This window comes from Peromyscus maniculatus, chromosome 18, assembly GCF_049852395.1.
Source record: "Peromyscus maniculatus bairdii isolate BWxNUB_F1_BW_parent chromosome 18, HU_Pman_BW_mat_3.1, whole genome shotgun sequence".
In the NCBI taxonomy this organism is placed as follows: Eukaryota; Metazoa; Chordata; class Mammalia; order Rodentia; family Cricetidae; genus Peromyscus; species Peromyscus maniculatus.
Genome location: NC_134869.1, coordinates 41,533,812 through 41,551,358, shown reverse-complemented (window position 1 = coordinate 41,551,358; position 17,547 = coordinate 41,533,812).

Sequence of the window (17,547 nt, the reverse complement as noted above, 5' to 3'; positions counted from 1 at the left end):
GGGGAGGAGAGAGGAGAGGAGGAGAGAGGAGAGGAGGAGAGAGGAGAGAGGAGGAGAGAGGAGAGAGGAGGAGAGAGGAGAGAGGAGGAGAGGAGGAGGAGAGAGGAGAGAGGAGGAGAGGAGGAGGAGAGGGGAGAGGAGGAGAGAGGAGAGAGGAGAGGAGGAGGAGGAGGAGGAGAGGAGGAGAGAGGAGGGGAGAGGAGAGGAGGAGGAGGAGGAGAGGAGGAGAGGGGAGAGAGGAGAGGAGGAGGAGAGAGGAGAGAGGAGGAGAGGAGAGGAGGAGAGAGGAGAGGAGAGGAGGAGAGAGGAGAGGAGAGGAGGAGAGAGGAGAGAGGAGGAGAGAGGAGAGAGGAGAGGAGGAGGAGAGAGGAGAGGGGAGAGGAGGAGAGGAGGAGAGAGGAGAGGAGGAGAGGGGAGAGGAGGAGGAGAGAGGAGAGAGGAGGGGAGAGGAGAGGAGGAGGAGAGAGGAGAGAGGAGGAGAGGAGAGGAGGAGGAGAGAGGAGAGAGGAGGAGAGAGAGGAGAGAGAGGAGGAGAGAGGAGAGGAGAGAGGAGAGGAGGAGGGGAGAGGAGAGGAGGAGAGGAGAGGAGGAGAGAGGGGAGAGGAGGAGGAGAGGAGGAGGAGAGAGAGAGGAGGAGGAGAGAGGAGAGAGGAGAGGAGGAGAGGAGAGAGGAGAGAGGAGAGAGGAGGAGAGAGGAGAGAGGAGGAGAGAGGAGAGAGGAGGAGAGAGGAGAGGAGGAGGAGAGAGGAGAGGAGGAGGAGAGAGGAGAGAGGAGAGGAGGAGGAGAGAGGAGAGGAGGAGGAGAGAGGAGAGGAGGAGGAGAGAGGAGAGAGGAGAGGAGGAGAGGAGAGAGGAGAGAGGAGAGAGGAGGAGAGAGGAGAGGAGGAGGAGAGAGGAGAGGAGGAGAGGAGGAGGAGAGAGGAGGAGAGGGGAGAGGAGGGGAGAGGAGGGGAGAGAGGAGGAGAGGGGAGAGGAGGGGAGAGGAGGGGAGGGGAGAGGAGGGGAGAGGAGGAGAGGAGAGAGGAGGGGAGAGGAGGGGAGGGGAGAGGAGGAGAGGAGAGGAGGGAGGAGAGAGGAGGAGAGGGGAGAGGAGGGGAGAGGAGGGGAGGGGAGAGGAGAGGAGGAGAGGAGAGGAGAGAGGAGAGAGGAGGAGAGAGGAGAGGAGGAGAGAGGAGAGGAGGAGGGGAGAGGAGGAGAGGGAGAGGAGGAGAGGGGAGAGGAGGAGAGGGGAGAGGAGGAGAGGGGAGAGGAGGAGAGGGGAGAGGAGGAGAGGAGGAGAGGGGAGAGGAGGAGGAGAGGGGGAGAGGGGAGAGGAGGAGGAGAGAGGAGGAGAGGGAGAGGAGGGGAGAGGAGGGGAGAGAGGAGGGAGAGGGGAGAGGAGGGGAGAGGAGGGGAGGGGAGAGGAGAGGAGGAGAGGAGAGGAGGAGGAGAGAGGAGGAGAGGGGAGAGGAGGGGAGAGGAGGGGAGGGGAGAGGAGAGGAGGAGAGGAGAGGAGAGAGGAGAGAGGAGGAGAGAGGAGAGGAGGAGAGAGGAGAGGAGGAGGGGAGAGGAGGAGAGGGGAGAGGAGGAGAGGGGAGAGGAGGAGAGGGGAGAGGAGGAGAGGGGAGAGGAGGAGGGGGGAGAGGAGAGGAGGAGGAGAGGGGAGAGGAGGAGGAGAGAGGAGAGGAGGAGGAGAGAGGAGAGGAGGAGGAGAGAGGAGAGGAGGAGGAGAGAGGAGAGGAGGAGGAGAGAGGAGAGAGAGGAGGAGGAGAGAGGAGAGAGAGGAGAGAGGAGAGGAGAGAGGAGAGAGGAGAGAGAGGAGGAGGAGAGAGGAGAGAGAGGAGAGGAGAGAGGAGAGGAGGAGGAGAGAGGAGAGGAGGAGAGAGGAGAGGAGGAGAGAGGAGAGGGGGAGGAGAGAGGAGAGGAGGAGAGAGGAGAGGAGGAGTTTGTCTCCCACAGTTTCATGTGAAGGCGCCTTGTTCCTTAGTGTGTCGATGCTGAAAGGTAGCAGGGAGGGCTCTTTAAGAGGTAGGACATAGTGGAAGGGCCATAGTTCATTGCTGTAGCTTCCCTCAAAAGGGTAATTCAGAGAATCCCACGATTTCCTACAGAGAGAGCAAGTCCAATCTCTGAGTTGCTCTCTGCTCTCCATACGCACCCCTGGAATCGCAATACCCTTCACCCTGAGGCTCTCATTAGAACTCGGCTGATTCTGGCACAATACTCCTGAAGTTCCAAAAATGTGAAAAATAAAAACTTATTTTTGTTTATAATGTTAGCTCTACTTCCAGTATTTTGTTATAACAATTAACATAAACTAAGGTGTCTAGTAAAAATTCATTTTCCTGCTAAAGGCTTTTTTTTTTTTTAGTATCTGCCGGAATATGGTTTTCTTTGACTGAGTGGAAAACAATAGGATGTTAGATCAAGAGAAATGAATATTAATAACCATCTTTTCAATTAAAAGTTGAAGCCAATATTGTGGCGTATGTGCAGCAGAGATTACCATATTCTCTAGCCAATCATATAAGCCTGCCATTTCATTTCTAAAATTAGTCTATGCTTTCCTGTCCTTTCAAGTTTGGAAAATCTCCAAGTACGTTGAAAATAAATGGGATTATTTTTTAAGCAATTTGCTTTTTAGAAGATCCTTTCAAATTAAACTACTGTGAGAAGAGGAAAGATGCTCTCTCACTTTCTCACTTTTTCCTGAGTCGGACATTACTTCATCACTATCTGGTTAGGCGTGAAAGTCCACACTGACCTTTAGCATATTTATTATTAGCTCTCTCTTAAAGCGGCAATGGAGTGATTGGGGTGCTGGCTTTGCCTTCCTGCTGAGGGCTTTGCTGAAGCGCAGGGTTTTATGCACCCTTTGGGAAGCAAGGAGAGGGACACCAAGAACTGAGTGGCTTCTCGAGTGAATGTCAATAGGGACCCTCGTGACGACAAGCACTGGCGTGATGGGCAGGCGGAGTGAGAAAACAACCTTGGTTTTTTTTCAGAAGTTGTCTGGTCCCTTTATCATTTTTTTCACGGCCCATTTGTATGCTGTGGAGTCACAACAGACTCCATTGCAGAGAATATAGATGTCCCTGTGATGCCCTACTCAGAGAATTCTGACCAAGATCAAAGTACGATGAAAAAGGCCTGCCACTAATAGCAATTGCTTTGAATTCTAACCGAGTTTCCCTCCTTGTGGCAGTGGGCAGATGACCCAGCCTGAGGAACCAAGTGCCCTTTCTAAAATGAATTACATTTCACATCCTAGTAAGTAATAGATTATAAACCCCTAACTCACAGACCTCTTAGGAAGTTTAAATGAGGCAAGGCACCCCGTGAGAGTTGGAATCTGTGGACTGGTTCATACGTCCTTTGCCCGAATAAGCGACCTGACTAGAAGGCAGAGAAAGACTCAGAGACTGGGCAGAAAAGGCTCTGAGAAGCCACTGCATGCATCCTTGAATTGAAGAGAGAAAAGGGCTGTTTACAGGGCTCCTATGACAAAGCCATCCAACCAGAATAGATACAAGCACACAATCCCATTAACGCACCTGCCCAGGCATTCCAACCAAAATAGATACCGACACACAACGGTGTTAGCGCCACCTGCCACGGCACAGCTGAACGCAGCAGGCTGGCAATCATGGTCTGTTAACATTCTCATGCCCTTCCTAATTTATTGGATTGGTTTAATGAGTCTTGCGTTTGTAGGCATATTACAATTAAGTTTAATTGGCGTTCACGAGCAAGTCACAAAAGAAATCCTTTTAGTGTTCTGACTACCTGGGTCCTTCCCCAAATGTTAATAAAATGTATGCCTATTTGTTTGTTTGCCAAGACTTGTTTATATGTGGATAGGTAAGCGGGCAGGCAAGTAGAGAAATGGCTGGGTAGTTTACTGTTCTCCATACAGTAGGCAATAGTACTGCCAGCAATGTCCTCATTTTATTCGTGGAAAACACCGTTTTGCACCCATTTCATAGTGTAAGGCCATGTTGGTGGAGGCAGTGGAAAGCTTATCATTCTTCCAGATCTTATTTTTACCTCTTGGACCTGGTATTGTGGTGCCCAAACTCAGAATACCGAGCTAGGGCACAGAGTTTCTTTGTCCTGGAGAGTCACCCAGGCCCCTAGTAGGCCCCATGAGCAAGTGATAGATGTAAGTTAAGTCAAATTAATGTAAATTAAATCAAAAAAGATTTGGGAATGACTTTAACAAGGTCTAGCCTACCTAGATGGATGGATTCATGGCGTGCATATGACTTGTCTAAGTAGAATTAGATCATTTTCTTGTTTTCAGCTAAGAAGCCTGACAACCATGCTTCTGTGCCAAAGACTTCTGCTACTCAGGATGTGCAGATGTGTGAGTGTGCAGATATGTGAGTGTGCATGTGTGTGAGTGTGCAGATGTGTGAGTGTGCATGTGTGTGTGAGTGTACATGTGTGTGAGTGTGCAGATGTGTGAGTGCTCACGGAGACCATGTCACATGTTAGTCTTGAGGTGTCATCCAGCCTTCCTCCACCCTTCCCTTCCCTTCTTTCCTCCCTTACATTTCTTCCCCTCTCATCACTCCCTGCCTCCCTCCCTACCTCCCTCGTTCCTTCCCTTCCTTTCTCTCTTCTGTCAGGGTCTCTTGCTGGCCTATAAGTCACCAAGTAGGCTAGTCGCACTGGCCACCAGGCTCCAGGGATGCGCCTGTCACTACCTCTCAGTGCAGGGATTACAAGCGGAAGACACACTGCTGATGCTGCCAATCCCCTTCTCCCCCATCTCCCCACCTTTTCCTCCCTCTCCTCGCCATCCTCCATTCCTCTTCTGCCTTCCTTCCTCCCCCTTCTCCTCCTCCCCTCAAATTTGTCCTCACCTTCCTTCTCCCCCTCCTCCTGTACTTCTGTACAGTATATGATTAAAGCTTAGCACCCAGACACAGACCTTTCTTTGTAGGGGGCTGGAAAGGTGAGACAAGGCTGACCTCAGAACAATAACTATTAATAAGCTTGTGTATAGAAAATGTGGAAATTGGGGGTGGGGAGAAAGAAAATTACTCATAATTCTTTTCCCCCACATGACCTCTGCTAACATTTTGGTAGATGGTTTGCACTTCTATTGCAATGGAGCGTCGTAAACTACGGCTTTGGTTTTACATAGTTTTCAATTGTATTTTATGTGTCTCTGGATGTATATTTGCAAATGACATCACAAAATGATTGTTGTAGAACATAATTTTACCTAGGCAAAGATGTATTTCCATTTGTTTATGCTGTAGACTGGTGCTTTTAACTGTGTAAAAGCATGTTACCTTTGTGGATGCTGCATTTGCTTAATGATGCCAGGATGTGTGTTTAATTACATAAGGATGAGCTGCATCTGTTTGGATCTGCCAGCCTAAGCACCTAATGGGTGAAGAGCTGAAGGGCCAATAAGTAGGCAGAGAAAGAAAGGGTGTGTCTGTCAGGCAGAGAGAATCAATAGGAGACATGTGGGCTGAAGAGAGAAGAGCAAAAAAGACTAAGGAGAAGAGCAGGAGGAGAAATAGCTCAGGGGTTAAGAGCCGTGAGTGTAATTGTGGAGGTCCTAGGTTCGGTTCCTTATGGAGGTAGAGGGGCTGAACTATTGTTATTCTGAAAGCTTTCTTCCTACCCAACAGATTTTTTTCTATTTGAAATAAATGTTATTATTATCATCTATATTCAATCATGCCCCATAATAGCTTTATTTACTTATATTTAAAAACTAAGTTTAGCCCCCGACTTCCCTTCTGGACCAGAGGTGAGTATCCGGGTCCAACCCGGACCCCATCCCTGGGCACCAGCCACTCCGGGAAGACCTGCCCAACTTGGCCACAGGCTCTGGCCACCGGGCGGGTCCCCTTCTAGCCCCACCGGGAGGGATCCCCTTCTTCAAGCCCCCCCCCCCCCCCCGGCAGCCTCTGAAATCTCTGCGCCCTGCCCCCACGCCCATTTGCCTGAGACCCCAGCCACTTCCTGAGACTTAGAGACCGGCCCCCAGCTCCCATCCTGACTTCCCTTCTGGACCAGAGAGTTGGACAAGAGAACTCCCTTTTGGACAAGAGAGAGAGACTTCCTGAATCTGTCAGCTCTTTCTGAAACAAGTACACTGATAAGACCAAGAAGGGACCACGAGGAGATGGGCAGACGTCAAGGCAGAAGTACATACAACAAAATGAAGAGCAATACAGCATCACCAGAAACTAGCCCCCCTCCAACATCTAGACCTGAACATCAAAAATTGGAAGAAGCAGAAGAAAGTAGCTTTATGAGTAACTTCATGAAGAAGGTAGAGGCTTGTATAGAGGAAAAGACAAGAAAATTGGAAGAACGCTGTAAACAACTAGAGGAAAGGGCAAACAAATTAGAAGAAAACAATAAAGCCCTTCAAGAAAACAATAAAGCCCTCCAAGAAAACAATAAACTCCTGGAAGAAAACAATAAAGCACTGAAAGAAAATCATGAAAAAGTAATGAAACAAACAAAGGAAACAGTCCAAGAACTGAAAAGGGAAATTGAAAAAATAAAGAAGACACAAACAGAGGGAATGCTGGAAATAGAAAACCTGAGTAAAAGATCGGGAACTTCAGATGCAAGTATAACCAACAGAATGCAAGAGATGGAAGAGAGGATTTCTGGCATTGAAGACGCAGTAGAAGAAATAGTTTCATCAGTCGAAGGAAACACTAAAGCCAACAAAGTCATGAACCAAAATGTCCAAGAAATTTGGGACACCATGAAAAGACCAAACCTACGAATTATAGGGATAGAAGAAGGTGAAGAATACCAACTCAAAGGCACAGAAAATATATTCAACAAAATTATAGAAGAAAACTTTCCCAACTTAAAGAAGGAAATGCCTATGAAGATACAAGAAGCCTATAGAACACCAAACAGACTAGACCCCCCAAAAAAGTCCCCTAGACACATAATAATTAAACAACTAAATATACAGAATAAAGAAAGAATATTAAGAGCAGCCAAGGAAAAAGGCCAAGTGACCTATAAAGGTAAACCCATCAGAATAACACCCGACTTCTCAATGGAGACTTTGAAAGCCAGAAGGACCTGGACAGATGTAATGCAGACACTAAGAGACCATGGATGTCAGCCCAGACTAATATACCCAGCAAAACTTTCAATCATCATAGACGGAAGGAACAAGACATTCGAAGACAAAGCCAGATTTAAACAATACCTATCCACAAACCCAGCCCTACAGAAAGCACTAGAAGGAAAATTCCAACCGAGGGAAGTCAGATACACACTCAAAAACACAGGCAATAGATAAAGCCACAACAGTAAACCCCAAAGAAGAGAAGTACACACACACTACCACCAAAAATAACAGGGATGAAGAATCACTGGTCATTAATATCCCTTAATATCAACGGACTTAATTCACCTATAAAAAGACATAGACTTACAGAATGGATACGAAAGCAGGACCCATCTTTCTGATGCATACAAGAAACACATCTAAAATTCAAAGACAGACACTACCTAAGAATAAAAGGCTGGGAAAAGACTTTTCAATCAAATTGTCTTAAGAAACAAGCAGGGGTAGCCATCCTGATATCCAACAAAATAGACTTCAAACTAAAATCAATCAAAAGAGATAAAGAAGGACATTACATCCTCGTCACAGGAAAGATCCACCAAGATGAAGTTTCAATTCTGAACATATATGCCCCAAACACAAGGGCACCCACATATGTAAAAGAAACATTACTAAAGCTTAAACCACATATAAAACCCCACACATTAATAGTGGGAGATCTCAACACCCCACTTTCACCACTGGACAGATCTCCCAAATCGAAACTTAACAGAGAAATAAAGGACTTAACTGATGTCATGACCCAATTGGACCTAATAGATATCTACAGAACATTCCATCCTAACAAGAAAGAATATGCCTTCTTCTCAGCACCCCATGGAACTTTCTCTAAAATCGACCACATACTTGGCCACAAAGCAAATCTCAACAGATACAAAACAATCAGAATAACCTCCTGTGTTCTATCAAACCACCATGGTTTAAAGCTAGATTTCAACAACAACAAAAACTACAGAAAACCTACAATCTCATGGAAACTGAATAATGCTCAACTGAATCACCAATGTGTTAAGGAAGAAATAAAGAAAGAAATTAAAGACTTCCTAGAGATCAATGAAAATGAAGACACCACATACCCAAACTTATGGGACACTATGAAAGCAGTGTTAAGAGGGAAATTCATAGCACTAAATGCCCACATAAAGAAGTTGGAGAAATCCCACACTAGAGAAATAACAGCACATCTGAAAGCTCTAGAACAAGAAGAAGCAAAGTCTCCCAGGAAGAATAGATGCCAGGAAATTATCAAAGTGAGAGGTGAAATTAATAAATTAGAAACTAAGAGAATAATACAAAAAATTAATGAAACAAAGAGTTGGTTCTTTGAGAAAATCAACAAGATAGACAAGCCCTTATCCAAACTAACCAAAAGACAGAGAGAGAGAATCCAAATCAACAAAATGAGAAATGAAAAGGGGGACATAACAACAGACATTGAGGAAATCCAGAGAATTATAAGGTCATATTTCAAAAACCTCTACTCCACAAAACTGGAAAACCTAAAAGAAATGGACATTTTTCTGGATAGGTACCACATACCTAAGTTAAATCAAGACCAGATAAAATATTTAAATAGTCCAATAACCCCTAAGGAAATAGAAACAGTCATTAAAAGTCTCCCAACCAAAAAAACCCCAGGACCAGATGGTTTCAGCTCAGAATTCTACCAGATCTTCAAAGAAGAGTTAATACCAGTACTCTCTAAATTGTTCCACATAATAGAAACAGAAGGAACATTACCAAACTCCTTCTATGAGGCTACAATTACCCTGATTCCTAAACCAAACAAGGATGCAACAAAGAAAGAGAACTGCAGACCGATCTCCCTCATGAACATTGATGCAAAAATACTCAATAAAATACTGGCAAACAGACTCCAAGAACACATCAGAACAATTATCCACCATGATCAAATAGGCTTCATCCCAGGGATGCAAGGGTGGTTCAACATACGAAAGTCCATCAATGTACTACACCATATAAACAAACTCAAAGAAAAAACCACATGATCATCTCACTAGATGCAGAAAAGGCATTTGACAAAATCCAACACCCCTTCATGATAAAAGTCTTGGAGCGAACAGGAATACAGGGAACATACCTAAACATAATAAAGGCAATATATAGCAAACCAACAGCCAACATCAAATTAAATGGAGAGAAACTCAAAGCAATTCCACTAAAATCAGGAACGAGGCAAGGCTGTCCACTCTCCCCATACTTATTCAATATAGTACTTGAAGTTCTAGCCAGAGCAATAAGACAACATAAGGAGATTAAGGGGATACATACTGGAAAGGAAGAAGTCAAGCTTTCCCGATTTGCAGATGACATGAGAGTATACTTGAGTGACCCCAAAGATTCCACCCAGGAATTGATAAAGCAAATAAACACCTTCAGCAACATAGCAGGATACAAGATCAACTCAAAAAAAATCAGTAGCCCTCCTATATACAATGGACAAAGAAGCTGAGAAGGCAATTAGAGATACATCACCCTTTACAATAGCCAAAAATGACATAAAATACCTTGGGGTAACACTAACCAAGCAAGTGAAGGACCTATATGACAAGAACTTTAAGTCCCTGAAAAAAGAAATTGAAGAAGATGTCAGAAAATGGAAAGATCTCCCATGCTCATGGATAGGCAGGGTTAACATAGTAAAAATGGCAATCTTACCAAAAGCAATTTACAGATTCAATGCAATCCCCATCAAAATACCAACACAATTCTTCACAGACCTGGAAAGAATAATACTCAACTTCATATGGAAAAACAAAAAACCCAGGATAGCTAAAAGAAACCTGTACAATAAAACAACTTCTGGAGGCATCACAATCCCTGACTTCAAGCTCTACTATAGAGCTACAGTAATAAAAACAGCTTGGTATCGGCATAAAAACCGACATGTGGACCAATGGAATCGAATTGAAGACCCTGACATTAACCCACACACCTATGGACATATAATTTTTGACAAAGAAGCCAAAAGTATACAATGGAAAAAAGAAAGCATCTTCAACAAATGGTGCTGGCATAACTGGATATCAACGTGTAGAAGGCTGCAAATAGATCCATATCTGTCACCGTGCACAAAACTTTAGTCCAAGTGGATCAAAGACCTCAACATATATCCAGCTACTCTGAACCTGTTAGAAGAGAAAGTAGGAAGTAGTCTTGAATGCATTGGCATAGGAGATCACTTCCTAAATATAACACCAGTAGCACAGACACTAAGAGAAACAATTAATCAATGGGACCTCTTGAAACTGAGAAGCTTTTGTAGAGCAAAGGATACGGTCAACAAGGCAAAGCGACAGCCTACAGAATGGGAAAAGATCTTCAACAACCGCACATGTGACAGAGGACTGATATCCAGAATATATAAGGAACTCAATAAATTAGACATCAAAACGACCAACAGTCCAATTGAGAAATGGGCTTTAGAACTAAACAGAGAATTCTCAACAGAGGAATCCCAAATGGCTGAAAGACATTTAAGGAATTGCTCAACTTCCCTAATCATCAGGGAAATGCAAATCAAGACAACTCTGAGGTACCACCTTACGCCTGTCAGAGTGGCTAAGATCAAAAACACTGAAGACACTTCATGCTAGAGAGGATGTGGAACTAAGGGAACTCTCCTCTAATGCTGGTGGGAATGCAAGCTTGTACAACCACTTTGGAAATCAATATGGCGCTTTCTTAGAAAATTGGGAATCAATCTCCCCCAAGATCCAGCTATACCACTCCTGGGCATATACCCAAGAAATGCTCAATCATACCACAAGAGCACTTGCTCAGCTATGTTTATATCAGCATTGTTTGTAATAGCCAAAACCTGGAAACAACCTAGATGCCCTTCAACTGAAGAATGGATAAATAAATTGTGCCACATATACACAATGGAATACTACTCAGCAGAGAAAAACAATGACATCATGAGGTTTGCAGGCAAATAGATGGATCTAGAGAAAATCATCCTGAGTGAGGTAACCCAGACTCAGAAAGACAAATATGGTATGTACTCACTCATAGGAAGATGCTAAATGTGGAACAAGGATGACTGGACTGCTACTCACATCACCGGTGAGGCTACCTGGAAAACGGGACCCCAAAAAAAGACATGGAGAAATGGATGAGACCTACATGAACAGCCTGGTCATGAGTGGGAACAATGAAGGGCAACGGTCGAGGGAAAGAGAGTGGGAGATCCTAGCTGGATCAAGAAAAGAGAGGGAGAACAAGGAATAGGAGACCATGGTAAATGAAGACCACATGAGAAGGGAAGGAAGCAGAGAGCTAGGGAGGCCCACGGAGATCCACAAAGATACTCCCGCAAAAGACTGCTGGCAATGGTCGAGAGACGGCAGGAATTGACCTACTCTGGTGATGGGATGGCCAGACACCCTGATAGTTGTGCCATAAACCCCATCCAAGGGCTGAAGAATCTGAATGCAGACATCCACGGCTGGGCCCTTGGTGGAGCACTGGGAGTCTAATTAGTGAGAAAGAAGGGGGTTTATATGAGTGAGAATTGTTGAAGCCAAGGTTGGATAAAGCACAGGGACAAATAACCAAATGAATGGAAGCACAGGATCTATGAACGAAAGGCTGAGGGGCCCCCAACTGGATCAGGCCCCCTGAATGGGTGAGACAGTCATTTGGCTTGATCTGTTTGGGAGGCAGCTGTGCGTTGGTGCCGGGTCCTGGGCTCGTTGCATGAGTTGGCTGTTTGAATCCTGGGACTTATGCAGGGACGCTTGGCTCGGTCTGGGAGGGGGGGACTGGACCTGCCTGGACTGAGTCTACCAGGTCCATCCCGGTCCTCGGGGGAGACCTTGATCTGGAGGAGGTGGGAATGGGGGGTGGGCTGGGGGGAGGGGGAGGGGAGTGAGAGGGGGAGAACAGGGGAATCTGTGGCTATTATGTTGAACTGAATGGTGTTGTAAAAAAAAAAAAGACACAGCCTAACAGAATGGATAAGAAAACAGGACCCATCCATCTGCTGCATACAAGAAACACACCTTAACTTCAAAGACAGACACTACCTCCGAGTAAAGGGCTGGGAAAAGGCTTTCCAAGCAAACGCACCTAAGAAACAAGCTGGTGTAGCTATCCTAATATCTAATAAAATAGACTTCAAACTAAAATCAATCAAAAGAGATCAGGATGGACATTACATATTTATCACGGGAAAATTCCACCAAGATGAAGTCTCGATTCTAAACATTTATGCTCCAAATACAAAAGCACCCACATTCATAAAAGAAACACTACTAAAGTTTAAAACACACATCAAACCCCACGCATTAGTAGTGGGAGATTTATCACCCCACACTCACCAAAAGACAGATCTACCAGACTGAAACTTAACAAAGAAATAAAGGACCTAACAGATGTTATGACTCAAATGGACTTAATAGATATCTACAGAACATTCCATCCTAACACAAAAGAATATACCTTCTTCTCAGCACCCCATAGAACCTTCTCAAAAATTGACCACATGCTTTAACACAAAACAAATCTCAACAGATACAAAAAAATTGGAATAACCTCCTGTATTTTATCAGACCACCATGCCTTAAAGTTAGACCTCAACAACAACAAAAATTAGAGAAAACCCACAAACTCATGGAAACTGAACAATGCCAACCTGAAACATCAATGGGTCAAGGAAGAAATAAAGAAAGAAATTAAAGATTTCCTAGAATTCAATGAAAATGAAAGTACAACATACCCAAACTTATGAGACACTATGAAAGCAGTGCTAAGAGGAAAATTCATAGCTCTAAATGCACACATAAAAAAGATGGAGCAATCCCATACTAATGAATTAACAGCACAACTGAAAGCTCTAGAACAAAAAGAAACAAACTCACTCAGGAGAAATCGACGCCAGGAAATAATCAAATTGAGGGCTGAAATCAACGAAATAGAAAACAAGAGAACAATACAAAAAATCAATGAAACAAAGAGTTGGTTCTTTGAAAAAATCAACAAGATAGACAAACCACTAGCCAAATTAACCAAAAGGCAAAGAAGGAGCACCCAAATTCACAAAATTAGAAATGAAAAGGGAGACATAACAACAGACAACGAGGAAATCCAGAGAATCATCAGATCATACTTCAAAAACCTGTACTCCACAAAAATGGAAAACCAGGAAGGAATGGACAATTTTCTGGATAAATACCACAGACCAAAATTAAACCAAGACCAGATAAACCATTCAAATAGACCAATAACCCCTAAAGAAATAGAAACACTCATCAAAAGTCTCCCAACCAAGAAAAGCCCAGGACCAGATGGTTTCAGTGCAGAATTCTACCAGACTTTCAAAGAAGAACTAATACCAATACTCTTCAAAGTGTTCCACACAATAGAAACAGAAGGAACACTACCAAACTCTTTTTATGAGGCTACAATTACCCTGATACCCAAACCACACAAAGATGCAACAAAGAAAGAGAACTACAGACCAGTCTCCCTCATGAACATTGATGCAAAAATACTCAACAAAATATTGGCAAACCGAATCCAAGAATACATCAAAACAATTATCCATTACGACCAAGTAGGATTCATCCCAGGGATGCAAGGATGGTTCGACATATGAAAATCAGTCAATGTAATACACCATATAAACAAACTGAAAGAAAAAAACCACATGATCATCTCCTTAGATGCTGAAAAAGCCTTTGACAAAATCCAACACCCCTTCATGATAAAGGTCTTAGAAAGATCAGGAATACAAAGAAAATTTCTAAACATAATAAAAGCAATTTATAGCAAGCCAACAGCAAACATCAAATTAAATGGAGAAAAACTCAAAGCGATACCACTAAATTCAGGAACAAGACAAGGCTGTCTACCGTCCCATATTTATTCAATATAGTACTAGAAGTTCTAGCTAGAGCAATAAGACAACAAAAGGAGATCAAAGGGATACAAATTGGCAAGGAAGAAGTCAAACTTTCACTATTTGCAGATGATATGATAGTATACATAAGTGACCCCAAAAACTCTACCAGGGAACTCCTACAGCTGATAAACTCCTTCAGTAAAGTGGCAGGATACAAGATCAACTCAAAAAATCAGTAGCCCTCCTATACACAAATGATAAAAGGGCTGAGAAAGAAGTCAGAGAAACATCACCCTTTACAATAGCCACAAATAATATAAAATACCTTGGGATGACACTAACTAAACAAGTGAAGGACCTTTTTGACAAGAACTTTAAATCTCTAAAGAAAGAAATTGAAGAAGATATCAGAAAATGGAAGGATCTCCCATGCTCATGGATAGGTAGGATTAACATAGTAAAAATGGCAATCTTACCAAAAGCAATCTACAGATTCAATGCAATCCCCATCAAAATCTCAACACAATTCTTCACAGACTTGGAAAGAAAAATACTCAACTTCATATGGAAAAACAAAAGACCCAGGATAGCTAAAAAAAATTCTATACGATAAAGCAACCCTTGGAGGCATCACCATCCCTGATTTCAAACTCTGCTATAGAGCTATAGTAATAAAAACAGCTTGGTACTGGTATAAAAACCGACATACGGACCAATGGAATCGAATTGAAGACCCTGACATTAATCCATGCACATATGAACACCTGGTTTTTGACAAAGGAGCCAAAACTATACAATGGAAAAAAGAAAGTATCTTCAACAAATGGTGCTGGCATAACTGGATGTCAATATGTAAAAGATTACAAATAGATCCATATCTGTCACCATGCACAAAACTCAAGTCCAAGTGGATCAAAGACCTAAACATAAATCCAGTTACACTAAACTTAATAGAAAAGAAAATAGGAAGCACTCTTGAACGCATTGGCACCAGAGACCATTTCCTAAATAAAACACCAACAGCACAGACCCTGAGCACAACAATTAATAAATGGGACCTCTCGAAACTGAGAAGCTTTTGCAGGGCAAAAGACACAGTCAATAAGACAAAAAGACAGCCAACAGAATGGGAAAAGATCTTCACCAACCCCACATCTGACAGAGGATTGATCTCCACAGTATATAAAGAACTCAAGAAACTAGACATCAAAGTACTGAACAGTCCAATTAAAAAATGGGCTAAAGAGCTAAACAGAGAATTCACAAAACAAGAACTACAAATGGCTGAAAGACATTTAAAGAAATGCTCAACATCCTTAATCATCAGAGAAAAGCAAATCAAAACGACTCTGAGATACCACCTTACACCTGTCAGAATGGCTACGATCAAAAACGCCAATGACAACCAATGTTGGAGAGGATGTGGAGCAAAGGGAACACTCCTCCACTGTTGGTGGGAATGTAAGCTCGTACAACCACTGTGGAAACCAGTATGGTGCTTTCTCAGAAAATTAGGAATCGAACTACCTCAAGACCCAGCCATCCCACTCTTGGGCATATACCCAAGGAATGCTGATTCATACCATAAAGATACATGCTCAGCTATGTTCATAGCAGCACTATTTGTAATAGCCAGAACCTGGAAACAACCTAGATGCCCGTCAATGGAAGAATGGATGAAAAAATGTGGTACATATACACAATGGAGTACCACTCATCAGAGAAAAACAATGAAAGCATGAAATTTGCAGTCAAATGGATGGAACTAGAAAAAATCATCCTGAGTGAGGTAACCCAAACCCAGAAAGACAGTCATGGTATGTACTCACTCATAAGTGGATTCTAGATAAAAAATAAAGAACAATCAGACCACAACCCATAGAACCATGGAGGCTATATATATATATATATATATATGTGTGTGTGTGTGTGTGTGTGTGTGTGTGTGTGTGTGTGTATACATATATATAGCATGGAGGTCCCTAGGACGACTGTGGCTTATAATAAATTTCAGTTTTACTCAATTATTGAAAAAAATAGCCAAATGAATGGAAACACATGAACTATGAACCAAAGGCTGAGGGGCCCCCAACTGGATCAGGCCCTTTGAATAGGTGAGACAGTTGATTGGCTTGATCAGTTTGGGAGGCAACTAGGCAGTGGGACCAAGTCCTGTGCTCATTGCATGAGTTGGCTGTTTGAAACCTGGAGCTTATGCAGGGACACTTGGCTCAGTCTGGGAGGAAGGGACTGGACCTGCCTGGACTGAGTTTACCAGGTTGATCGCAGTCCTCAGGGGAGGCTTTGCCCTGGAGGAGGTGGGAATGGGGGATGGGCTGGGGGTAAGGGGAGGGGGTGGGAGGGGGAGAATAGGGGAACCCGTGGCTGATATGTAGAACTGAATGGATTATAAAATAAAATAAAATAAAATAAAATAAAATAAAATAAAATAAAATAAAATAAAATAAAATAAAATAAAATAAAAAAGAGTTGCCATGGTCATGGTGTCTCTTCATAGCAATAATAACCCTAAGAGAGACAATACCATATCCAATCAGGGGAACCTGTATCATCTACCATGAAGGCAGTGGTATCATCAAGACCTTCAGAAGCATCTCTGGTATTACTCTGCAAAATGTGAGCAAGCTAGAATTTGAAAGCTGCTCCTGGTGGGAGGTTTGGACTTATGTAATCAAAGTTTCTGGTGAGTTGTTGGCACTTAAGAGTAAACTGCTTCCCTCAAGAGTAAGTATAATCTTCTAAGAAGTGTAATAGAGTTTCAGAGGACCTCTGTCTTGGTTAGGGTTACTGTTGCTGTGAAGAGACACCATGACTGTTTCCACTCTTATAAAGAAAACATGTAATTGGGGGTAGATTGCTTACACTTTCAGAGGTTCAGTCCACTCTCATCATGACAGGGAGTGTGGCGGCGTGCAGGCAGACATGGTCCTGGAGCTCAGAGTCCTACATCTTGCAGACAACAGGAAGTCAACTGGCTGTCACACTGAGGGACACTTCAGAAAAAGAGACCTCAAAGCCCATCCCATAGTGACCCACTTCCTCCAACAAGGCAACACTTCCTAATAGTGTGACTCCCTTTGGGGGCCATTTTCTTTCAAACCACCACAGAGGTCAGATTCTTGATTTGCCCCTTGCCAGCTCTCATTTGCAGAGAGACAGAGACCTTGGGGATGTCATCCCAGGCCTTATGTTCCTTAAGCATCAAAGCAGCCTCCTTGGTCTTCTTGTAACCTCCAACCTTGTCTCCCACCACCTAAGGCAGTTCAGGGACTCCTTCAATACAATGACCTTTAGACCTCACCCAAGGTGGGCAGACTGAGGCGGTCAGCCAAGGCAGAACAGAGGGCATTTCACTTTGAAGTGGTGTTCATTCTGTGGTACAAAAGGCCAAGGTTTTGGTTGGTGAAAATGTAGGAACTCTCAACACACATTTCTAAAGACATCCTGGCCAGAAAGGTGGATCCCACCAACTCTGGGAGTTTGGTCTATGTCTCTGCCAATATCCAACAAGGTCTGATAACTGGTAATTCCCAACAGTATAGGGCTG